Genomic DNA, 27,508 nt, shown 5'->3' on the forward strand with positions numbered 1-27,508 from the left:
AGCACTGTTACCCACATCATGTCTTGATCCCTGGGCATGCCAACAATAAAGGACCTTTAGCTGGTCCTTAGCCGCTAAACACTCTGCAGGACCCTGCATTGAAATTGCATGCAAGCTGTCAGATAAAGCATTCAGAAAGAATTGCTTAGTTTATACACAAAGTATTCTTCAAACTGGTGTAAGTAAAACATTTTTTTTAAAGATTTTATTTATTTATTTGACAGAGAGATCACAAGTAGGCAGAGAGACAGGCAGAGAGAGAGAGGAAGGGAAAGCAGGCTCCCTGCTGAGCAGAGAGCCTGATGCGGAGCTCGATCCCAGGACCCTGGAATCATGACCTGAGTTGAAGGCAGAGGCTTTAACCCACTGAACCACCCAGGCGCCCAAAACATTCTTGTTTGTCATTGGTGACTCCTAACTATCATAGACTATCTAGCAATTGTAAGACCCCAGTAGGCATAGCTTTTCTCTGTCAGGTACTCACAAGAAATCAGTTACAGGGTGTAACCCTAATGGAAAACAAGAGGGGGGGATAAAAATGAATATAAAAGGTCAGTGAGAGCAACACACCTCAACCATACTATTTAAAAAACAACTCTGGGTTTTTACATGTATGGAAAGTTTTTTGTTTCAATACAATGTAGTTAATTAACACAGATTTATGAAATCCTTTCTTTCATTGATGAGTGATGGCAGACTTGAGATGCGTGGATTATGTTTCAGAGTACTGAAATTCAAAAGGCAGGAAAAAGCCTCGGGAACAGATTCTCAACAATAAACACAATTTTTACTGATTTAGAGATTTATCCTGACACCTTTTTTTTTTTCAATCGCTGTTAGGCATCCAAGTGTGTATTTCCTTCTAGTCTTTTAACTAAAATGATCTACACTGTCTATGTCAGTTGCCTTGGAATGTAGCCAGAGAAAGGAAAGGTAAAACTATGATGCATATACTAAGTGTTACTAGTAATTTGGGGAGTTGAATATGTTATTAGCCTCAAAGATGACACACACTATTACATTGGAATTTTGCTCATGATATTTAACGGACAACCCTGTAAATTCTATAGGATGAAATATTTTGCTTGCTTGTGTTTTATTGCATGGATAAAACAACACTTTCTTCAAACATCATGGGTTTTACTTTTTTTTTTAACTTATTTTCGGTATAACAGTATTCATTATTTTTTCACCAGACCCAGTGCTCCATGCAATCCGTGCCCTCTATAATACCCACCACCTGGTATCCCAACCTTTCACCTACCCGTCAATTCAAACCCCTCAGATTGTTTTTTAGAGTCCATAGTCTCTCATGGTTAATTATAAAAAGTGAAGACTGGATTTTTTTCCCCATATCTTTATTTCAAATATTTGTTCTAATATTTCCCAGGTATTTATATTTGTCTCCAACCCCCCCTTTCATGGTAATTTTACCTTTCATTTGGTGTAAGAAACACCGTGTAGTTTCCAGAATCAGGTAAAAGACAACTTTTTTTTAATAATTTTTAAATTTTTTAATAAACATATAATGTATTATTAGCGCCAGGGTACAGGTCTGTGAATCACCAGGTTTACACACTTCACAGCACTCACCATAGCACATACCCTCCCCAATGTCCATAACCCCACCACCCTCTCCCTACCCACCTCTCCCTGGCAACCCTAGGTTTGCTTTGTGAGATTAAGAGTCTCTTATGGTTTGTCTCCCTCCCAATCTCATCTTGTTTCATTTATTCTTTTCCTACCCCTCAAAACCCCCACATTGCATCTCTACTTCCTCATATCAGGGAGATAATACGATAGTTGTCTTTCTCTGATTGATGTATTTTGCTAAGCATAATACCCTCTAGTTCCATCCATGTTGTCACAAATGGCAAATTTCATTTCTTTTGATGGCTGCATAGTATTCTATTGTATATATATATATATATATATATACCACAACTTCTTTATCTATTCATGTTGATGGACATCTAGGTTATTTCCATAGTTTGGCTATTGTGGACATTGCTGCTATAAACATTCGGGTGCACGTGCCCCTTTGGATCACTACGTTTGTATCTTTAAGGTAAATACCCAGTAGTGCAATTGCTGGGTCATAGGGTAGCTCTATTTTCAACTTTTTGAGGAACATCCACGCTCTTTTCCAGAGTGGTTGCACCAGCTTGCATTCCCACCAACAGTGTAGGAGGGTTCCCCTTTCTCTGCATCCTCACCAGAATCTGTCATTTCCTGACTTGTTAATTTTAGCCATTCTGACTGGTGTGAAGTAGCATCTCATTGTAGTTTTGATTTGTATTTCCCTGATGCCGAGTGATGTGGAGCACTTTCTCATGTGTCTGTTGGCCATCTGGATGTCTTCTTTGCAGAAATGTCTGTTTATGTCCTCTGCCCATTTTTTGACTGGATTATTTGTTCTTTGGGTGTTGAGTTTGCTAAGCTCTTTATAGATTTTGGATACTAGCCCTTTATCTGATATGTCGTTTGCAAATATCTTCTTCCATTCTGTCAGGTGTCTTTTGGTTTTGTTAACTGTTTCCTTAGCTGTGCAAAAGCTTTTGATCTTGATGAAGTCCCGATAGTTCATTTTTGCCCTTGCTTCCCTTGCCTTTGGCGATGTTCCTAGGAAGAAGTTGCTGCGGCTGAGGTCAAAGAGGTTGCTGCCTGTGTACCCCTCAAGGATTTTGATGGATTCCTTTCTCACATTGAGGTCCTTCATCCATTTTGAGTCTATTTTCATGTATGGTGTACAGAAATGGACCAGTTTCATTTTTCTGCATGTGGATGTCCAATTTTCCCAAAACCATTTGTTGAAGAGGCTGTCTTTTTTCCATTGGACATTCTTTCCTGCTTTGTCGAAGATTAGTTGACCGTAGAGTTGAGGGTCTATTTCTGGACTCTCTATTCTGTTCCATTGATCTATGTATCTGTTTTTATGCCAGTACCATACTGTCTTGATGATGACAGCTTTGTAATAGAGCCTGAAGTCTGGAATTGTGATGCCACCAACTTCGGCTTTCCTTTTCACTATTCCTCTGGCTATTTGAGATCTTTTCTGTTTCCATATAAATTTTAGGGTTATTTGTTCCATGTCTTTGAAAAAAATGGATGGGATTTCGATAGGGATTGCATTAAATGTGTAGATTGCTTTAGGTAGCATAGACATTTTCACAATATTTGTTCTTCCAATCCATGAGCATGGAACATTTTTCCATTTCTTTGTGTCTTCTTCAGTTTCTTTCATAAGTACTTTATAGTTTTCTAAGTATAAATTCTTTGCCTCTTTGGTTAGGTTTATTCCTAGGTATCTTATGGTTTTGGGTGCAATTGTAAATGGGACTGACTCCTTAATTTCTCTTTCTTCTGTCTTGTTGTTGGTGTAAAGAAATACAACTGATTTCTGTGCATTGATTTTATATCCTGACACTTTACTGAATTCCTGTACAAGTTTTAGCGGATTTGGAGTGGAGTTTTTTGGGTTTTCCACATATAGTATCATATCATCGCAAAACGTGATAATTTGACTTCTTCTTTGCCAATTTGGATGCCTTTAATTTAAAAGATAACTTCTTAAAAAAAGCAAAACAAAACCGAAGTTCTTGTGCTGAAAATCAACAGTTGAGCAGGGATTAAATCAGTGCCTGTTTTGGAATATCAGAAATGATTGCCTGAAAGATGAGTTTTACAAACATAGTTTTTTTTTTTTTTTTTTAAAGCTGATGCGTTTGGTAGTATTGAAAAGTACTGGATGTAAGCACGTTCAGACAATGTTTATTGACATGAAGGAAAGCAAAGCCTGGGACACTTGGCTTGGTGGTTAGCCAGCTGGTAGGAGGTGAAATATGTCCTCCCCAGGAGGCTCAGAGATCATCTTGTATTGTGTTTCCATATCAGCAATTGTGTGCATCCAGATTGTACTTCCTTTGGAGGCTAGATAGTATTCTTCATGCCACCTTACCTCTATCCTGCCCCAGGTTCCTTTCTAACACAATCCCCTCATTGCAGGATGGAGCTCTAAGTAACTAGGACCAGCCTCGGATACTTAGATATCAGGTTAGTCTGGAGGGAATGCTGGTTCCTATGCTCCAGTGGAGCAGCATGCCTGGTTCCTAGCCTCACCCCTTACACACTGTTCTTCTTTTGCCATTCCTTCCTCTGATTGGTGTATGATGTGTATTAGCCAACATTTTTTCATGTGGAAGGCAAACCTATTAAAAGCCTGTATACACAGTGGATTTCCTCTTTCCTTCCCTACCTGATCAATCCAATGTAGCACTTCTGAATATTGTGTTAACATATTTTCACAAGACCAACATTCAGGATGGTGGGACTTTGGAATGGCAAAAAAATAAAACAAACCTAGGGCTGCATATCTAAGCCATGTCCTCTAATCTAGCTATTACATAAAGTTGGTATTTTCATCTCTAACTGACAGCTCTTTCAGATATTAATAATTCAGACAACTGACCAGAAACACAGACAGTGGAAAGGGGTATTCTTTACTGTGTGTCCTCAAATCTCAACCATTTTTTTTTTAACCAAAAAAAATTTTTTTTTATTTTGGTGAGGTCAAATTTACCCATTTTTTTTTCTTGTATAGTTTGTGCTTTAGACATCCTACTTTGAAAAACTTTATCCAAATCAAGCACACTATGAAGGTCATAATTTCCTATGTTTCCTTGTAGAATTTTAAAAATAATTTTTATAATATTTTTCTTTTTTTATAAACACATAATGTATTATTAGCTCCAAAGGTATAAGTCTGTGAATCGCCAGGTTTACACACTTCACAGCACTCACCATAGCTCATATCCTCCCCAATGTCTATAACCCACCACTCTCTCCCAACCCCCCTCCCCCCAGCCACCCTGTTTGTTTTTTGAGATTAAGAGTCTCTTATGGTTTGTCTCCCTCCCAATCCCATCTTGTTTCATTTATTCTTTTCCTATCCCCCAAACCCCCCATATTGCATCTCCACTTCCTCATATCAGGGAGATCATATAAGAGTTGTCTTTCTCCAATTGACTTATTTCACTAAGCATAATACCCTCTAGTTCCATCCACGTCATCACAAATGGCAATCAAATCTCAACAATTATGTAAGCAACTATAATTCAAATTTTCAAATTATACCACTTATTTACTTAGCTTAAAGATTTTCTCAAATAATGGAGTATTGAAGTAAATCTCAGGTCGATGTGCCTCAGTCTTTAGGTAAAATCTGAGAAGTGTTTCCTTTTGCTTTCCTACAATTTTTATAGGTGACTTTTTAGTAGCTGTAAAATAGTTGAGTTTATAACACCTTATGATTATTTTGTCAGTATTAAGTCCTTTAAAACAGTCTCCAATTTTCTACAGTATAAAATTTCTCAGGGAACTTCTAGAATTTGAAGTATTTAGAGATTGCCAACATGTGTCTGCAATTAAATTCTTATAAATGATGGAATTTACTCAATACCCAGTGAAGATGGTTTCCAGCAACCATGGTATAAGCAATGGTTTGTGAAGTGAATGTCCTAGAGTCAGATCATGTGGGCCCTTAACACAGGAGATTGATATACCACTGAGCTTTTCATCTCACCTGGACCTTGAGAGAAATAACATTTATCTCACCTACCTTATGAGACCGCCACAAAGGTCAGATGATGTGAAACTTTGATGAAAATAATGTGTTGTGCAATTTGCTTCGTTTGAATGGTCCTCCAAGTGCCATTCAGTACACCCGATCCCTCCTTTTCTCTTGGTATTCACGGCACTCACCTTCTAGTTTTCCTCTGCCATTTGGACTTCTTCCTTAACATCTACTGAACTGGCTTAGCTTGTCCTTTTCTTCCAGACCAGACTGGGTTTCCCAGAAAAGAGAGAAAAGCTTGCAGGCAGATCCTTTATTTGGGCAGTGATCCCAGAAAGCAAGATTGAGAGACAGGAGAGGATAATAGATAAAGAGGGAAAACCAATGCAGAGTTGGCCACCACTTTGGGAGATTAGTCGGAAATCCTACAGGAACTTTTGAGGAGCCCTATGAAAGGCACCTCAGAACTGTCTGCCTGGAAACACAAAAGGGAAGCATTTGTCTATTATTTCTCGATCTCCCATCAGAGATCCCAAGGACAATAACGGCTGTTGATTTCCAGAGTACTGAAGGATTCCTGGGAGATTCCTTCAGCAGCACAGCACGGACGTTCCAGTGTGGACCGATGAGTGAGGACTTGCCAGTTTGCACACATGAGGAGATTATGGAAGAGTGCCTGGAACCAGTCCACCATGACAGTGGCCAGAATAAGAGGGAGGTCAAATGGACTGACATAGTACAAAAGAGGAGTAAATATATAGATATCTGAATATTGGGGTTCTTGGATCATCTTTTCTTTTGATAAGTCTTACTCATCCTAGGTGATAACATCTATTCCTATAATTATCATCTAAAGCTTATTTTTCCCAAATTTATGTCATTCACTCAGATCACATTTCTGAATTCCATATTCATTTATTCTGTACTCTACATAGCAGTAACTATAGACTATTTAGAGACATACACAGTTCTACATGTGTAAAACTCACTCTTCATCTTTCCCCACAAATCTATTGCTTCCCTAGTCTTTAGCAGTTTAGTCAATAGTAGCAGCCATTACTTAAGCAAATGCATTATCTTTTTCTGTGTAACCAATTACCACAAAATCAAGTAGTTTAAAAAAACAATTGGTTACCTCATGGTTTCTTTGGTAAGGAGTGCAGAATCAACTCAGCTGGGTGGTTCTGGCTCTGTCTGTCATGAAACTGCAGTTAAGATGTTGGCTTTAGAGTGGGGGCCACCTGGTGGCTCAGCCTTCGGCTCAGGTCATGATCCCAGTGTCCTGGGATTGAGCCCCACTTCGGGCTCCTTGCTCAGTGAGGAGACTGCTTCTCCCTCTCTCTGCCTACCTACCTGCCACTTGCCCTGTTTGTGCTCTGTCTCTCACTGCTCTGTGTGTCAAATGAATAAATAAAATCTTAAAAAAAAAATTTTTTTTTTTTTTAAGACTGTAGCTAGGGCTACAGTCATTTGAAGACACTACTAGACCCGGAAGACTCCCTCCTGAGCTGTTCCCCTCACGTGGATTTTGGCAAGAAGACTTAATCCCTTGATGGTTGTTGGCAGGAAGCCTCAGTTTCCTGCCACATGGACCTCTTCATGGGGTTGCTTCCTCTAGATCAGGTGATTCGAGAGAAGGCAGCCACTACACTCTCTTTCGTGACCTGGCATTGGAAGCCAAATGCAATCACTTCTTCCTTCTTCTTCTTCTTCTTCTTCTTCTTTTTTTTTTTTTTTTTAAGATTTTATTTATTTATTTGAGGGAGAGTGAGAGAGAGCATGAGAGGGGAGAAGGTCAGAGGGAGAAGCAGACTCCCCATGGAGCCTGGAGCCCAATGCAGGACTCATCCCGGGATCATGACCTGAGCCGGAGGCAGTTGCTTAACCAACTGAGCCACCCAAGCACCCATTTCTGCCTTATTCTACTGATCTCACAGACCAACCCTTACAGTGTGGGAGGGAATCACACTAGTGTAGATATCAGGAGGCAGGGAAAATCGCTGGCTGTCATGGAGGCTGCCTCCTGATGCAAGCAAACTTAGAGTAATCTTTGATCTTTATCCTTCCAAGATTCATTGTCTCATCAAGTCCTGTTGATTTACCCCAAAATATATTTCAAATATGTTTACTTCACCCTATATTCACTACCACGTCTCTAATCAAGGCCGCCATAATACTTTGCTTGGACTGAAGTCTTCTTCCTGGGCTTCTCGTCTTTAATCATGGTTCTTTCTAATCCATTTTTCAGGGTAGCCAGTGTGAGTTTTTTTAAAAATATATCACATGATGTCACTCTCCTATTCTCCAATAACACCATGGCCCTCTTAGAATAAAATTCAAACCTCTTAACAATGCCTGTGGGGCCCTTCTGGTTCTGACTCCTGCCCCTCTGTTTGACCTCATCTCTTGCTGCTTTCCTCTAAGCCTTTATGATACAGATCTTTATCTCCCCCGCCCCACACCTTTCATCACCAGCTACCATTGCACCCACTGTCTTTCTTTGACTACCTTTGACTCATCTTTAGTGATTAGATTAAGCATTAGGGGACTCTTTCCTAGCTCCCCACTTATGTCCCATCCTTTTATTCTTGAGCTCCATCCCCTGTTTATGACACTTAATGACATCATTAGAAGTGTTACTGTGCATTTATCTGGCATGTGTCTCAGTGGGCAGAGACTGTGTCTATTTTGCTCACACATGTCTATCCACTGACGTGCACAATACTTAACACAGCATAACTATTAATTAAACATTATACCCAAGAAAGTCTTTCTGTTGTCATAGTTTAAACAAAAAAATGATCCTGTCTCTCTATGTCAAAATTTCCCACAAGTTATGAATGACTGTTTATCATAGAATAAAGAAGAATTCTACTAAAGGAAATAAAATATGGGTCACTGTCCTCATTGCTATAAACTTAATGGAATGAGATACAAGCAACCAGAAAGATAACAAACACAGAGAGAAACAAACAAAAAGTTATTTCAAATGAGGCCATCGAGCTCACAATGTTGTTCTAAGCAAAAATGCCAACATGGAGTTGCAATCCAGTCAAGGAGCTCAAGTCAAACTGAAAAATAAATGACTTTACATGTAATGCTTTGCTTTCTAGATCATTAATCTCCTGACAGTGACAAAACATAAAGATAAAGCCAACATCCTTGAAAAGTTCATTGTTCCTAAGCTGCACCCTGAGCGTGATTAATCAAATGCAATCTTTTTATACAAAACAATCCTTTTCTCATTCTTAATGGTATCAAGCTGAAGCTTATTATACACAGAAAAACTGAAGTGTTCACACATGATCTGCACACGATTGGCCACTACAGCAGATGAGAGCCTTTCAAACCTATACCAGAGTTATTTGCAACTGTTCCTTTCCCAGCTTCTTGACATTATTTTTGAAACTTTTGTTGAAACGCTCTCCCATCATCTAGCATCATTATTTATCTTTCATGCGCAGACACTGGGGTTTGACATTATATAACTCTTACTCCTTCTTTTAAGGAAAATCAGCCTTTCTTCTCTTTAAAATTCAATTGTATTATACAATTCCCACTGGTAGCAATCAATGGCATTGAAATGTTTTCCCCTCTATTTTTTTCTATCAGCTCCCTCATCTCTTCTCCCCTTGTTCCCCTTTCTAACCACCCGCACATCAACCTGGAACACTATAGTAAATTCAATTACCATTTTTCAAATGTGTTCCTGTACAAATTGTTACTCCTAAAAACATTTAACAAACCTAGCTAATGAAGGGTGGAAATGAATTGTCTTAAACCTATGAAGGGCCAAATCAAAGGTTTCATAGACATATAATCAAAAGGGATTTCTCTTTCAATTGCTGAAGTAAGAACTAAAGTCTCTTTGAGAATATGAACTTTCAGTGTTTCCTCTACGATTTCTCTTAGCTTAAAGAAGCAAAATTTTAAAAATTACCTTTCCATGGTCAGTTGAGACCTAACTCCTTGGAATGAACATATAATTTCTTAGAAGGTGATGAAAGAAACAGTAAAAAGAAAATGAATTTCAGCACTCGGTCATGTAAAACATCTCTGGAAGCTCTTGCTACATCTGCAAAGTTGATCTGACCTAATGAGCACATAAATGTTTCTTTAAGTCAAGGGAAATACATTTTTTAAAAACCCTATATGTCATTTAAATTGAGTTAGAGATACCTTTTAGCAACAGGTTGGTGTTCCCGGATGATTTTTTTAATGCATTTCAGAATTATTGATAGAATGAGACCTTAAACGTTATGAAAGGGGACTTGTTGATAGAATACACATGTTACTATGGTGATATTTTTGGATCAGACTGTTTGCCAAGAACATGGTGTAATTCTGGCTAATTTCAGTTCAAATTAAATGCTGTTGTGACACAACAGAAATGTCTCTAGGTCACATCAGTGTGATTTGCACTAGGAAATTAGATTATTCTGTATTGGAAACATCAGCTACGAGGCATGACCACACAGCTTCATAAATCTTCCTGATGGAGAAATGGAAAATGTGCTCTTGTAATGTAATCATTATTAATAAGTGTTCTACACGCTCAGGATACTAGCTTGCGACTAGAAAACAACTCAGATCTTCACCCTTCTAGTTGCTACTCCAACCAGTTCCTATCAGAGTTCCAGTTATCAGCTGACGAGACGTGCAGCCCTCACAATGAGCAAATGTGGATGGATTCTGAGTCATGGCTTTCCTGGAACATGTGTGGCACATGAGGCAAGATTTCATGCACAGCTCAACAACTCCTATTTCATAGGAGACTTTATGCTTGATGCTACAAGACTCTGCTTAGTGTGGTATCTTTGGCATCAGGAGATGGCTTTATTGTTCTGTACTGTGAGTGATGAAAGTAGCTGGTCCCATTACTAGGTGACACTTAGTGTCTTGGAGCTAATTCAAATGTACACTAACCTGATGTTCATAGATATTCAGGATGTTCAGATGTTAAGAAAGAGGTAGAACAAATGTTTATTTGGCTGATATTTTGTGCTTATCTTCTGAATATGGGCCTGTAGGGTTTCCGGTGTATTTCTCAAGTAGAGGTTAAACCTGTCCTTCCCAATCATCTGTGTGGATAGAACACATAGAGAATGATAACATTTGTACCACACATTGGGTTGGGTGGATAAGTTTTTTGAGGCTGCATCCTGCCTACTGAAGGCTCCAGGCCCAACCCATAGCTGGGAGCATGGGGGTCATCTGTAGGTTGGAACATCTACATATTTCACTCAGTGTACCAGAGCTGAAAAGTGCAAGGCTTTGGGGGGGAAAAAAATCTGTTTTTCCCTATTTCTCACAGATGCCTGCAGCCATTTCCTCTTAATCCAATTGAAGTTACCTCTATCAGTTTAAATTGCATGGCCCCAAACTGCATCCAATGTCATGAAAGTAATGTGATAAATTTATTTAGATATTTACCTTTTAGCTCCCATGAACTATGGCTCCAGGTTAAGCATTTCAAGGTGCTCAGTCTTTCTTTAAATAACTATCACAAAGCCCACCTAGTAACAACAGAAATACATCTTCTAATGTAGTTTATTATCAACTATATCTCTGATCTTTTGATTCGGTCATACTCCGAGAACAATTTCTCATGGGCTAAGAAGCATTCAATACATTCTTAAGAGTCTAAATTTGGAAAATGTATTAAGTTCTCTTTAAAAACAAGGGAAACTATGAGTTTGAAATTGTACCTCAAACTCTAATACCTGCAGTACATGAACAACTGACTTTATTTTTCTCAGTAGAAGGAAAACTTTGGTGAACATTATTCTCTCTTTATCCAGAAGTTTGATGGGCCTCATGTCTCCAAGGATGAAGGGTACTCTCCTTGATTTTATTTTCTATGATACACACATCTCTCTCTCTCTCTCTCTCTCTCACACACACACACACACACATACACATTTTGACTCTGTTCAGTTTCTGTACATCTGTGTGTGTACCTGCGTAGACACACGCTTGTATGTGTATATCCTGAATAGAAAGATACCTTGTAAACAGAAATTGTGGCAGCAAGAACTTGATGATTTTCACAACAATTGGGTTTTATGAATTATACTTCATTTCATTGCAAATATTCTCTCTTCCCTTTATCATCTGTCTCCAAAGATTCAAATCAGATTTAGCACTTTATTTTATTTAGAAGAGTGAATTCCATGGGTTTCATCTCCTAAATAATGTCGAAACCAATCTGTAAAAATAGCTTTATACAAAACTAAAAAAATAAAAGTCGCTGTTTTTCAAAGTTTTATAGACAGCTTCATTTCTTTTTTTCCAAAATACTTCTATCTATGACTGCCTCGACCAAGTAGTCAGAAACTCACTACAGTGTCACAAGACCAAGAAAATACAGTCAGGACATGTTAAGGTGAAAAAAAAATTTTGGAGGTTAACTTGTTTAACCCCGTAATTTAAAAATAAACCTTAGAGATTAACATATTTTAACCTCATAATTTTAAAAAGGAGGAAACTAACATGAAAAGATTAAATGATTTTTCTTCTCAGCTAATTAGTGGCAGAACTAGGGCAGGAACTCAGGTCTTCTACGTCCCATCTTAGTGTCTCTGCAGGTGTACCTGCTATTTCTCATTACTTGAAAGAAAAAGGATTAAAGGAGATGAAAAGACTTGGGATAATTATAATTTAGTCTTTCATTTATATATCTTTTCTAAATACTCTTCTGGGGAGAAAGATACTAGCAATGTTTTTGTGTTTGTTCACCTGAGTAAATATGTGGTATTTTGGAGAATATGTTTATTGCCAAGGTACACAGAAGGTGTTGAATATCAAGAGTTGGTTAGTTGGACTTGTGTATGACAGAGAATTGGTATATTGTAAAAGCTACAGGAGTTCTAGAAACCTTCTAAAAAATCATCACACATTAAACTATGGTTCTAAGCGCTTTCTGAAATTCTCTCCTCCCTTTATATTCCCGAGTCTGTTAATTCTTACATCTGCCCTCCTACACTTCTGCTGTATACGTTTCTCATCCAGTCTCCTAAAGGTAAGACCCCAGGAGACCCCCACAGTTTCTACACTTACCCTCAGATTGTAGGAGACTGCCTCTATGTGCTATGTGATAATTATGTGCATAAATATCACTTCCATATACCACTCCTTTCCCCTTTCTGGCAGAGGAATTGTCAATGATTCATGTTTTTCAGGGAAAATGCCAATGCCTGAGTTTGGCTTTCATTGCCCATCATCAGTTGGTTTCACCTAATGTATTGAAACTTATCTCCCACTTCTGATACTGAGATTCCTCCTTCAGCTGGACAGTCGCTCACTGTCCTTCAGGGTAAGTTTGCTTATTTCCATCTCTTTGTTGTTATACTTGAGTTTCTGCTCAATGGAGAAGCACACCTCCTCCTCCCTCTAGAGACAAAGCCAAAACATTCTCAGATTGCATAGCCTCCGTGAAGCTTTTCCAGATGAACTTTAACTGAAATGCACCCCTCCCAACAGCATTTATAATACCAATGGAGTTAAATATATTCTACAGCCTAGAATATACGTCTATTTATCTCAACTAGAACACTTCCATCATTCCCTCTTCCCCTAATAGTACACAGTTAATTGGTTGTCATAACAACAATAGTTGGCAACTATATATTAAAAACTTAAATTCATTTACATTATCCTTATATTCATTATTTTAACTGAACCTCACAATAGCTCTATGAGATTGACAGGAAAATTATTATTATTGCACTTATTAATAAGTAAATGGAAGATTAGTTAAGTGGAATTACTAATAAATGGAAATATTATTATTTAATTTTGGCAAGTGTAACATTAAAAACAAATCCACTATCTGCTCTTTTCTACATTGCTTAGATGAAATGACATTTTGCTGTCTGGGAGTCAAGATGCTGGCTATCAGGGAAAATTTAGCATTTTGCAAAAACTCATTCTCTTACATTTTTTACTTCGCCTCATTCTAGTGAAAATGTCATTATAGACTAGGGAAAACTTTTAAAATTCTTCCGCAGTTATTCTGTGATTTATCTAAAACAGATAAAGCAAACTTTCTTTTCACTTTTCTTGTATGTGGGGGGGGCGGCGGTGGTGGTGGTGGTGGTATACATCTACTGATTGTTGCTCTGACCACCACTGTGAAATAAATAGGAATTATTATAGAGTACTCAGAGAAATGTTGTTACATGACATCATTACTTTATAACAAGGAGTTGAAAATTTGAAGATGACTTGGTCCCAACTTAAAGTATTTAAAGATTATTTAGAAAACTCATAACCAGCAGATTAATTTCTGAGAAGCCATTCTTGTAAAACGGCTTTTTCTTCACTCAAAATTCACTATATATTTTTCTTTTTTAAACTACAGATTTTATCAGCTCCCTAAAGCTCTGGAAAACAGGTACATTCCAATAACACATAGAGGAAACCGAAATAAGCAGATGAGACAGTTAGGGCTGTGGGCCTTCCTTTTACTTGAAACCTCAAGGTGCAGGGCCATGTCAGGCCAACACTGCGCTAGCCATTGGCTTCTCCAGGGCTGCCATTGTCTTCACCCATTCAGTATCCACTAAATCACACAAGCACAACAACAAAAGGGAAATAGCACTGAACTGGAAGTTGGGGACCAAATTCTACAGCTGGCTCTGTCCATCCTCTACTGTGTGTCCTGGAGTAAAAAGGTAGAAGATAAGACTAGATAATTCCTATCTCTTTGGCTCTAAAATTCCTTGGTTTTTATGGTTAGAGTTTTGCCAAGAGGCTAGGATGTGCCCCATTCGATTAGAGTCTGTGATCACCTGCCTGCCTTGCCCTTCTTTTGACATCTCAAGACTCAGCAACAGTTAATTTGGGGCCTGGCTCAATGTTATCCATGGGCTTGCTGGGGTGCTGCGGGAATTTGTCCAGAGACCCTCTGATGGACTAATTGCTCTAGTTACTCCATATCTCTGTTTCTTCCTACTTTGTTTGCATCAAGGGGCAGATGTTGATACAGCAAGACTTTTTCTCTGTGCTCTGGATCAGACTTCTGACTGAATTGTATCTGTGAAAAAGAAGGTATGGCTCTTGGCTTCTGCAGTTACCCTAACCAGGAGGAATTTGGCATTCAAGTGTGGTATGAGGCATCTTTCCACCATTTCTTGCTATGACCTCTGCACTTCTGCTCACAGCTTGTTCCTCAAACACAACAGTGCATCACTTCAATATCCTGACATAGTTGTGTTTTTGGTATATTCCTTCAGGTGAAACTGTTTGACAAGTTCAAACTCTCCTCTCTTCTACGTTACCCTTGGTCCCAAACACACGTCCATGTACACTTGTTCTTATGCATTCAAGTAAGAACATTTCTTAGGAAAGATGACCATTGTTTTCTTTCACATAAACTAGAAATATATATATATATATATATATATATATATATATATATATATATATATGTTATAGGATTTTAAGACAATATAAAGTGAAATAATCTATAGAATGGGCATAACTATGAGCAGCTTAGCTGAGAGTTGAGGTGCTCTCATAGGCTGCCATAAGATAATTGACTGCGTACTTAAGGCAAATGTAGAACTTCAAAAATATACTCTCTCAGGAAATGACATTAGGTTTGATATTTAAGTGCCCAAAGATTTTCCTGCCTTTTTTTTTTTTTTTTTTTTTTTTTTTTTAAGGATGGGAAATGTAGGCAAAAATGGGTTCTGAAAACAAGACAAGAAATTTGTTGAAATGAGTTCATGGAGTTTTAAACTGTGATCATTCTGTCCTCTGGTGTTTTCAAACACAACTCTTTTCCACATTCCAGAATATCTGTGGTTGTGTGTATGTCCACAAGGACCAAATCACACCAATTTGAAACCTACCACCTATGTGCTTTTTGAGGAGATATAGCTTCACAAATTTAGTTTCACAGAGGGCCCACCCAAGTGGTCAAATAGTTGTAAGCATAAGTGAATGGTGCCATTAAAAAAAAAAAAAAATCCAGCTTTGTATAAAGAATTCTAGAACCCTTTGGCCAGGTTCCTATAATCTATGTAAATCTCAAATAGGTTCCTGACTTCGCCTTTGAGCATCAGTGGTAAGTTTTGGTTTTCTGATAGTGAGGTATTAGGAGTATTTGGCTATCCTTTCTTCCCAAATCTGGAATCTTTGTCCAGCAGATGTTTTCAGTTGTGTTAATGCTGTTGAGTTGTGTGTGGGGTATGATGATGTAGAAACCCGGAGAATAGTTTGAGACCAGGCCAAAAGTTGTTGCTCGTTGCTTACTATGGGCCAAATTTGAACTCATACTTCCAAAGGTTCAAAAGCTAGTACACTAGCTTCTCTTGGAAAATACAAACTCCAGAACAATAAATCATTCTCACAAGAAAATTCGGTCATTTTGAAACATCTAATCATTCCTACAGGAGCCCACTCCCTTTTAAAAGTGGAAAGATGCTTAATGTCATCTCTCCAAAACTCAGAAAGCAAGTTCCTTTTGAAGATTGAAGAAAATATCTTCTAATGAGGAAATATCCTAAAAACACTGTTGGTATAGAATCCACAGTTGGGAGACCTGGTAACACATCCAGTATCTACAGGGAAGATGAAAAAAAAAATTGAGCCAAATAGTATTAAGTTTCTTCTGGGGTTTTTCCTCTCCTGGTGTGGATGGGAGGTTGAGGTTTTATCATAAAGGGATAAAATGGCAAGAAATCATTTACTGGCTTGCAGTCATGGAGAAAAGGCATTCACATCTGTTTCTGGTATTTGTTGAAGAATATCTCCAGTTGATAATTTGGATTGGAAGCAAATTGGTTTGTTTTCATAGGTCCTTTTCTTCCAAGCTCAGATAAAACAAACCTATCTTGTGGGTGCAATGGTTTGCATTCTGAATTCTTGGTTTACATGGCACAAAATCCCTCTATTATATTGCTAACACATTATCCATCTTGAAATGAACAAACTAGCAAAGTTTTAGCAGGATTTATATTACATAAGCTCCCATGACTGACTACACATTGTGTGTGTGTGTGTGTGTGAAATCAGAATTCTTATGGATTTCTAATGTAATTCTATATTTTAATTTTATATTTGCTCTAAATAACATGGACCTATAACTTCTCACTTGGAAGACTACCCTAACACTGAACATGATAAAAAATTAGAATTCAATCAAGTGATTAAGGTGACTATAAAGTCTTTTATGATAAGTTGGGTATTCTTTTCCTTGCTTGACTTCTGTTAATTGAGGAATATGGAGGGTTTTTTTGTTTGTTTGTTTTTTGTTTTTTGTTTTTTAATTCAAACAGTAATGGATGAAGAGAATACCATATGCAGACAAGTTTTTAAGGTCAAGAAAAGACGAAGTTTCTCTCTTCATCAAGTTTAAAATACATTAAAGGGGGTCAAATGCAAAAGTAAATAAAGAAAAATTGAAAAAAGGTGCAATTTCAGAAACACATAAAAACACGCATACATATGCTGAATACGGTTGTATATTATGTTTGGTGAAAGTCTAACATGACTACAGCCAAGTAGAGGCAATTAGGGAGGAGACAGGAAGTGGTAGTTTTCAAGGAGCAAGAAAAAAAGAGAAGTCTGCACAACAGAAAGAGAAGAGCAATGCCTTAGATGAAAGATGCTTAATAAGCATCTAATTAATCACAAAAGTTATTTGTTCTTGCTTTTACTTTATTTCTGCTGAGATCCAGCTGTAGGTTTTCTCCTGAATAAAGTGTAGAGGGAAAATATTTTCCAAAATTATTACAAAATTAAGTGAAACTCTCCAATATGGGTCTGGTTCCTTCCATTCAATTTTTAACAAGAGATTCAAATTGAGTCAATGACTACTCTTTTGAAGTGACAGAACTTTAAAAAAAAAATCTTTGCAAAGATAATTTTGGGAGAGTTATAATAAGAGGCTGAAAAATGTGAAATAGCTTTAGAAAAAAATGTTGTCTCTTTGTCTTTTCCCAAGGCACAGCAATATAAACAAGTAGCGGATTTCCTGTATGGCCTAATGAGACATAAACACAGATAGTAAAAAAAGAAATGAACACCAGAACACATTGTTTTTTCAAAAAAAAATTATGAAACTGTGACATTCATACATCTATTGAGACATATTGTTTGGGATAACTAGACTTTCCTAGTTAAAAAGAAATGTTAAATGGCCTCAACCAGGAACAACCTGGTTTGCTGACACCATTTTGAAGTTGTTTACCATCTTGGAGCAGCTTACTGATTGAGTCTGAGCTTTCCCCAGAACCTCTCTCTTTCCTATATTCCTTATCTCAATGGGATACATTGTTTTTCCTATTGCAAGAATTCATCCTTCATGCAAAAATAAGTAACTTTAGAGCTCCTAAACCTTACAATCTAAAGACCTGAACAGATGTAAAAACCAATTAAAAAATAACAATAAGTAAATTATTTTCACATAGTCTTATGGTAAAAGCCTACCTTTAGAAGAACTAATCAGTCCTATGTCTTATAAAACAAGAAACATAAAGCAAAACAAAAAGGAATAGGATAAAAATTTTGAAAAAAAAAAAAAAAACAAATAACAAGAAAAGTCTAAACAGACAAAAAAAGCTATCCTGTGGTTTAAAATCCAAAATCGCTGGGTTGAAATAAAAGCAATTGGTGTTTAAACAAATTTTATTTGTTTCTGTTTTTCCCCACTCTCTACCCCGAGTCCGTGTGAATTATTTTATTATTTAGTATACTAAAAAAAAAAAAATAGATTCATGAGTCTGGAACCTTCAATTAACTGATTATTTTTCATGACTTGATATTTCAGAGAAAGAGGTAAGTCAAAGACAAGAAGCTGATGTCAGGAATTTATTAGGAAAAAAACGCAAGTTCAAAATATGCCACGAGCTTAGTAAAATCGTAGCATACAAGGGCTGAGAGTAATCACAAAATTAGACAGGCCCTAAAATGCACAGGCTTTGCAGTTGGACAAATTTGGATTAAGGGTGTTAAGGCTTTGGGGTCATGCAGACCTGAGCTTGAAACTCAGTTGCTTCACACACTGGGTATGGGAGCCTGGGCAAGTTTTTTAACTTCTTTGACTGTCAGTATTTCTATCTGTAAAATGGGAATAAAGAGAATTTTAGGATGTAATGATAAAGAGTTTTCAAGTGACTGGCATGCAATATATGCAGGTGTTTTTTTAAAAAAAAATCATTTGTTCACTAAATATATTTTGTGGAACACATAGAAGACAGTCAATAAATATGTCAAAGTTATGCGAAGTCCAGATGTAATTTTAAAATAAAACAAATGTGTCTAAATGAATATTCTCTAACCCAATAGATTTTAAACCTATAAAGACATTATTTTAAAGCAAAAGGAATGTCTCTCAAAGTGATTTTGAAAAGTTTTCTCTAATGCATGAGGTTTCTTAGAGAACTAAACACAACGGCTGAATCATGTTCTTACTGATAAAGTATATCATAATGAGCAACTTTGAACTTGGCTTAAGGAACTCCTGCACATTTAGAAGAGATGCATTTTTCCTCCCTGTCCGAGTTCAACTCTTTCATATTTTTATTACTTTTTTCCCTGTCAAGACCAAGCGTATATTTTAACCATGAAAAAGTATAAAACATTAAACTTGAAAATGGAGTAGAACTATCCTGAATACTGCTCAAGTTTATAAGCTGGGTCACTCAGAGAAGAATGACGATGGGTCTTACAATGTTAAAGAAAAGACAGTATCACCAATCAAAAATATTGGGGTTGTATTCCAGATTGTGAAATATTTATGTGTTATGACAATATATTTTGGGCACAAGACTCAATTTTTGAAAATGCACATAAAAATACATGTAAACGGAATTTTTGCTGTTCTTGCTGACAGATACATTTACTGGGTTCACATAACTCAGGTGGCACTTCTTCATCAGACAAAAGATTTCCTCTAAGACTTTGTATAAAATAATTCTTCCACCATGGCAGCATCCCTAATTACGGAAATGGGATTCGCTTTTGGGGGCACTCAATACAGCAACTTTTCATTCCTAATTAGGGTAAAGGGGGAGACCTAGGTAATACCACTTTTCATAGTTCTTTTTGAGTCTTCGGCTTATAAGTAATTTAGCCTGTTGTCGAAAAATCCCCACCCTCTCATTCCTGAGGTAGAGGTAACGATGGTAATAATAATTGTGCTAAGAATGAGGAGGGGGAGAAAAAGGAAGGCGGGGAAGAAAAGGAGGAAAGGGGAAAGGGGAAAGAGAAGAGGAAAAAGAGAAAGAAGAAGGAAGGAGAGAATGGAGAAGAGGTGCCCAAGGGATCGCCCACCCTCACTTTCACCTTGAGGACAAAAATCTCAGAATTTATGCGGCACGAGAACTCCCTGAGAGCTGTCTTTCTAAAATGAAGATTTCTCGGTTCCACCCCCAGATGTTCTGATTCAGCATGTCTGAAGTGGGGCCTGGGAATCTGCACTTAAAATATAAGTGCCTGGGTCTATGGACACCCTCTTGAGAAATGCGGCTCTGCAATTTTAGAAAATGAGAGAGTCCTGTCTCGAGTCTACTCCTGGAGGCAGCCGCTGACAGCTGTCTGTGCTTCTGGCTCTGCTGACGGCGGCCACTTACCGCATGACCACGGGCCACCCGCCATACGGCGCTCCTTCTCTTCGTGGCCTTGGTGCACGTGTGCAGCTGTGCACATATTCTCTTCCTGCTCACTGTTGTGCGTTTCCCCATACCACACACCGCTAATGTGGGGGTAGGGAAGCATCCCAGACTTCAGTGAAGGGCTGAAGTCCACTAAGGGAAAAAAGACACTGGTTGTAAACACAGAGCTATGTGGTTTCTAAGCTGCCTGGTAGCTCTTTTCCAAGAGAAGAGAACACGTGTCAAAATTAACCCTCTCTCAAGCATGCCCTTGTAGACAGACCGTGGTTCCCAGCGACTGTCCTTTGGACTTGCCCTAGATGTCCCTGGACCCCTCTTCTTCTTTTTTTTTTTTTTTTTAAAGATGTTATTTATTTATTTGACAGACAGAGATCACAAGTAGGCAGAGAGGAAGGCAGAGAGATGGGGGGAGGAAGCAGGCTCCCCGCTGAGCAGAGAGCCTGATGCAGGGCTTGATCCCAAGACTTTGGGATCATGACCTGAGCTGAATGAAGGCAGAGGCTTTAACCCACTGAGCCACCCAGGTGTGCCCCCCCCCTCCCCCGCCACTCTTCTTAAGGGCACATCCTCACCTCTCCCAACAGGATATTGTTGTCTGATGACTCATTGCTCTCCCTTTATCTAGCGCTCCCAAAGTACACTGTCCCCAGAAGAACATCCTTGGTTTCTGAAATTGGAGTACAGCAGTTTATCCTCACTGGCAGAGTGTGGCTAAGGAGGAATAGTGACTTCCTACAGCAGGCGAACGCAAGGGCAGCTTGGACACTTCAGGTCCTGGCTCCTTAAAAAGGTCCCAAAGCAGTTATAGGTGCAGCATGATGAATGTGTCTAGTCATTTCTAGTCATTTGGAGCACGCTTACACACCACAGACACCACACAGGCTCAGGCACACACAGCTCACACACACACAAAAAAAAACCCACCTGAATTCACACAGACATTGCAAGCTAGACTCTAGATCCATCGAAAGAAAGCGAACAAATCCCTGTGAGTAATATGACCTGCACAGACCACCACCTAGGGTAATGCCGGTCCTCTTTTTGATTAGGCTTTATGGGGGGCATGACAAGTATATAAGAATTGGTGCTCATTCCCGAACTGTCTACTCACAGACACTAACATCCAGATACAGTTGAAACTTTCAGATTACACATCAGGACACATTTCTAGGTTTGCTGTGAGCGGAAGAGATGCGATATGATTTGTGACCTTCCTGTAGAGAGCAGTTCCTCAGGGTTTGAAGTCTGGTTTAGCTTATAGTTCCAGTTTTAGTTACTAAAGCTTTACATGCCTTCAGTGTTTTTGACTTATTATTTATAATATTATATATTATACACTATTATTTTAATATTATTTTGACATTAACATACAGCAAAATTGATCTTTATTTTTGGTTTTAATTTCTATGGATTTTAACACATGGATGGATTGTGTAAACATCAAAAAAACAGGATCCAGAGCAGGTCCATGACCCCCAAATCCTCCTCATGCTACGTTTTTGTAGTCACACCCTCCTCCTCACCCAAGCCCTAACTGCCACTGATCTATTCTCTGTCATGTAATTTTGTCCCTTTGAGAGTGTCACACAAATGGAATGATGTAGTATGTACTCCTTTGGGACAGGTTCTTTCACTCAGAAAATGCTTTGAGAGTCACTCAGGTTTTTGCTTGTGTCACTGATTTGCTTTTTTATTGCTGAATAGTCTTCTATTGTCTGGACAAACCACTTATGAAGGACATTTGAGTCATTTCCACATTTTAGCTATTATGAATAGAGCTGCCATAAATATCCATGTATAGGTTTTTGTTTGAATACAAATTGTCATTTCTTTTAAGTAAATATGCAGGAGTTGGGTTGCAGAATGACATGGGAAGTGTATGTTTAAATTTATGAGAAACTGCCAAATTGTTTTCCAGAATGGCTATATGTTATACTTTCCCACCAGCATTGTCTGAGAGTTCCATACTCCCCTTGTGAGCTCTAGGTACCATCAGTATTTTTCCTTTTAGCACCTCTAATAGGTATATTAGAGGTATCTAACCTATCTAGTAATATAGCTAGGGATATATTAGTGTTATTTCACCGTCATTTTAATTTGCATCACTTCCATAGAGGCTACAGATATCATTCTTTTCTTCTTTTGAATATAGCTTTCTTTGCAACTCTTGCATTGTCCATTTTAGGAACACCACTCAAGGATGAGTGAGGTGCTGGGCAGAGAGGGATGAATTAGGGGATGAAGCAGAGTTCCTGCTCCCAGGAAACTCACAATACGGTGGTAAGTACAAATCCTGATCATGAGACCATAGATTTGTACACAATGTAAATTAAGAACAAAATTATGAAAAGATGACTAAATAATTATAAGATTTTTCCTAAAGATTTAAAAAAAATGTTGATGCTTCTCTCTGCTGTCTATTAACACACATATGTATAATTATTGTTGTTTACAGATAGTAAAGAAAGAAGGAGTTATGAGGGTAAGGGGAAACAGAAGGGGAGAAAGGGTGAGAGAGAGAGAGAGAGCTTGCAAAGGTTTAAAAAGTACTTGAATAATAACAATGGAATCGTATGGGAAATAACTGTAGAAAAGGAGAAGGGGAAGAAAGGGAAAATCTCAAGCTATGACCTGTTGTTGTCATAATTTCCTCTCCTTACTCCATTTCTCAGTGTGTGACTTCTGTCCTGTAGCACTCCTCTCCCCTATCAGAATATCTAACCTGACTCTTTACCGCCCTGCTCCACGTAGAGCTCTCAGACTGATCATGACATAACGGAAGTGGTGGATAGGATTTGGGAATTGATGGAGACAAGAAAGGAAAACAAAGAGAAGGGAAAGCTACTTCTTTCATAAACTCCTGGAATTCCTTTCAATGTATGTGTATTTCATCTGCCGATAAATCCTCCTCCAGATCAAAATTGTTCAACGGGTAGTTAATTTTGGAGGGAATGACACCCTCTTCCAATTCCATACCATGCTGCTGTTTGACACATTTGGCAAAATCTCATGCCAAAGAATCTCCTGATCTTCTCTCCTGCCCATCAGCATTTGAACAATATCCATCCTGTTGTCTCAGAGCTCTTTGTATTCTCAGCTTTCACGTAAGCCACAGTCTAGGAAAGAATGCTTTGTTAATGTGTTCCAGAAACTATTCTGCCTAAGGTCACCAATGATCTTTCTTAATATCAGAATCATTTTATGTTATTTTTTCCAGCCCTACTTTATTATTTTTTTTAAACTAGAGTATAATTTACCTACAGTATAGTGTATAGAACTGAGGCATTGGATCAAATTTGACACATACAAAGGTAACCTATATCCTATCAAGACACAGAATGGTTCTATCATTTCAGAAAGTTCCATTGTGCCCCTCTCAATCTCCCTTGCAGAAGCAACCATGGTTCTGGTTTTTATCATCATCAATTGTTCTCTATTACCTATTTTAGAACTTCATGTAAACAGAATCATACACCACGTATACTTTTTGTGCCTGGCTTCTTTTACTCAGTATTTTGTGTTTTGAGATTTAATATTTATTGAACACTCAGTAGTTCATTCTTTTTGTTGCTAAGTAATAGGCCATAATATGAACATTCCACAGTTTATTAATTCTCCTGTTGATAGACACCTGGGCATGCAGTTTTTTCAGTTATGAATAAAGCAGGTATGAAATTTATTTAGAAGGTTTCTGTGAACATATGTTTTCATTTTTCTTTCTTTTTTAAAAAGACTGTTTATTTGAGAGAGAATGAGAGCACAAGCCAGGGGTAGAGACAAAGGGAGAGGGGGAAGCAGGCTCCTCATTCAGCAGGAGCCCAGTGTGGGGCTGGATCCCAGGACCCCGAGCTCATGACAGGAGCGGAAGGTAGATGATTGACTGAGCCACCCAAGCACCCCTTCATTTTTCTTGATAAACAAATAGGAGTGGAATGTTGGGTCATAGGATAGAGATATGTTTCACTGCTCAAGAAACTGGCAAACAGTTTTACAAAGCAGTTTTAATATGTTACCCCCAAACCAGCAATATATAAGAGTTCCAGATGGTCTGCATATTCAGTAAAATTTAGTATTGCCCGTCTTTCTCAACTTGTTATTACTTGATGTAAAATGCTATCTTGTCATTTGAATTTAGTTTTCTGACAAGTAATGATGTAGATTCCATTTTCATAAACTTATTAGGTATTTGTGTACTTTTTTTGTCAGTGTTTCTCTTTTGCTCTTTTTTTCTTTTATAAAAAGACTTTATTAGGGATTAAGGGAAATGGCAGATATACAGACTCCCAGTTATGGAATGAATAAGTTATGGGATTAAAAGGCACAATATAAATAATAGGGCAATGATATTGTAACAGTATTGTATGATAACAGATGTTAGCTACACCTGTGGTAAGTGTAGCATAATGTTTAAACTTGTAGAACCATGATGTTGTATGCCTGAAAGTAATGTAATGTTGTGTGTCAACTATACGCAAATAAAATAAATAAATAAATAAATAAATAAATAAATAAATAAAATATTTTTTCCCATTTTTTAAAAAAATGGTTTTTTTGTTTTTTGGTTTTTTGTTTATTTTTTGCTTTTTATTGTCAAGTTTAGTTCTTTATATATTCTGGCTGCAGGTCTTCTGTCAGATAAATGCTGCAAATATTTTCTCCCACTCCGTGGTTTTTGTGGTTTCTTCTAATAACCAAAAGCTTTAAATTTTGATGAACTTAAATTTAACAATTATATCTTATATATTTAGTATTTTCTATATTCTTTTTAAGAAATTTTCAGATTCCCAAGACCGTGAAAGTAATATCTTATATATGTAATGCTTTCTGTATTCTTTTTAAGAAATTTTCACTGATTCCCAAGGCCGTTACAGTTCTAGCTCTTACATTTAAGTATGTGATCCTTTTAGAATTAATTTTATGTATGGTATGAGGAAAAGGATTAAGTTACCTTTCCACGTAAATATTTAGGTATTTCAGTACCATTTATTGAAATTTGCCTTTTTTTCATTGACTTGCTTTGGTAGCCTTGTAAAAATAATTTCACCTAAAACTTATTAGATACTTTTCTCTGTTCTCTATTCTCTTCTATTAGTCTACTTGTCTGTCTGTTCACCAATACCACAGTGTCTTGATTACTGTAGCTTTATCCTAGGTTTTGAAACCATGTAGTATAGGTCTTCTGACTATTCTTTTCCAATGTTGTTTGTAAATTCTAGCTCCTTTGCATTTCTATATTAGTTTGAAGTTTTCACTTTCTTTAAAAAAAAAAAGGCTACTTCAATTTTTATGGGGATTGCATTAGATCTATAGAACAATTTAGGGAAAATTGATCTGAACATATTGACTCTTCCATTCCATGAACATGGTATATGTATGTTATGGATTAAATTGTGTTCTCAAACAAGATGTGTTAACTCCTAATTCCAGTACCTTAGAATATAAACTTATTTGGAAATAGGGTCATTGTAGGTGTAAATACTTAAGATGAGATCACACTGGAATAGAGAGAGCCCTTAATCCAAGCTATAACTGATGTCCTTGTGAGAAGAGGAAATAGACACCTGGGGCTCTGTGTGATGACAGACAAAAATTAAAGCACTGCAGTTGCAAGTCATAGAATGTCAATGATTTTTGGCCAACCATCAGAAGTTAGGAAGAGACAAGAAAAGATTCTCCCTTCCAGATTTCAAGGGAGGCATGGCCCTGCAGTCACTTTGATTATGGACTTCAGACCTCCAGAACCATGAGACAATAAATTAGTTTAAACATTCCCAAAATGTTTATCTTTTTCTGTTATTTTCTACTCCCTTTTTCAAACCTTGTTGATTTTCCCTTTTTATGCTATCAATTCTTATTTAGAAAATACTTAGCTCAAATAATGTATTTGATTAACATTGCTTCTTGATTTATTTTTCTTCTTCAGCTTGATATTCTAGTTGGCAATTTGTTATTCATATATATCCATGATGCTATTCATCTGGTCTATCGTGTTTTTAAATAACAAATTTAGCAATTACATTTTTCACTTTTGTGACTACTACTTCTTCTTTCTTGGATCAAGGTAATATCTACCTTTTCCTACCCCAAAATATTACCTATATTTATTTAAAGTCCAATTTTGGACCCTCCATTAACTGAGGTGTAAATTCTCCTGCTTGTTTCTTTCTTTGATGGTATTGATCATAAATGATATACCACATACACATTAAAAATGGCTTTCTCCCTGAAATCAGTGAAAAGCATATGTTTATTCTTGACTCCTCAACTTTGTGACTGAAATTTTCTACTACACGGTCAGCTCCCTCTCCTTAACCAGCCTGTCTAGGAGGAGTAGTAAAAGAAACTACTTGCCAGAGTTTGGTTCTTTGCTATTTTTTAATAAAAGAGAGGAACTGATGAGAGATATGCTGCATAATGAAGAGCCTTTGCAGGTGTTTTTCTGAGATAAACTGAAGCTGTTCCTTCATAGTGTTATCAGCCTCCAGGTCACTGCTCTGCAACTTGCCTTATGCACCTTGACCACTGGAAGGTAGATATTCCCGTTGCAGCTTCTCAGTCTACAGGGTTGTCAGTACATTTAGGGGCAAAATGGCTTGGTTGATACCGTTGTGGTTCTCCAATTCATCCTTTTTAAATTGTTCTTCAGCCTCTTTTTCTCTCTTCTTCTGTCATGCTCAGGTCAAATTTCCCTTGATGTTGCCATTCTATAGCAGGGACTTGGTCTATAGTCTTCTAAATCATCATTCCCAGTTCTCTAAGATTTATCTCTCTCACTCTCTCTCTCTCTTTTTTTTTTTTTTGACTATGTAATCACTTGAGAAATGTTCTCTATCATATCTTGAGTTCTGTATAAGGAGGGAGACAGTAGTGTATTCTATCATCTAGAAACTAAAAGACTACTTCTGAATTCTCTGAATTTTACCCAAGTCAGAGACTTAGAGGTCATCCAAAAAAAAAAAAAAACCCACCTCAAAGGCCTTTATATTTTGTGACAAAAAATTTAACAAAAAATAATTTTATTCCATGCCCACTTCTAAGATATGAATATAAATTGATTGAAGTACAATATAACTTGGAGGAAATCAGGATATTATAATAAATGTTTGGCATATAAAAATCGCTTTAGATCCTGAGTCAAGATGGCGGAGAAGTAGCAGGCTGAGACTACTTCAGCTAGCCGGAGATCAGCTAGATAGCTTATCTAAAGATTGCAAACACCTGAAAATCCATCGGCAGATCAAAGAGAAGAAGAGCAGCAATTCTGGAAACAGAAAAACAACCACTTTCGGAAAGGTAGGACCGGCGGAGAAGT

General features: G+C 37.5%; 1 long non-coding RNA gene across 1 annotated transcript in view; it reads left to right on the top strand.

The window, feature by feature from the left end:
• The window catches only part of LOC116584299, a 172,142-nt gene that overhangs the window by 74,985 nt on the left and 69,649 nt on the right, over window positions 1–27,508 (top strand). The window contains exon 2 of the long non-coding RNA XR_004283145.1: window positions 22,382–22,476. This is a non-coding gene — a long non-coding RNA (uncharacterized LOC116584299). The remainder of the gene's footprint in view (window positions 1–22,381; window positions 22,477–27,508) is intronic.

This window comes from Mustela erminea, chromosome 2, assembly GCF_009829155.1.
Source record: "Mustela erminea isolate mMusErm1 chromosome 2, mMusErm1.Pri, whole genome shotgun sequence".
Classification (NCBI taxonomy): Eukaryota; Metazoa; Chordata; class Mammalia; order Carnivora; family Mustelidae; genus Mustela; species Mustela erminea.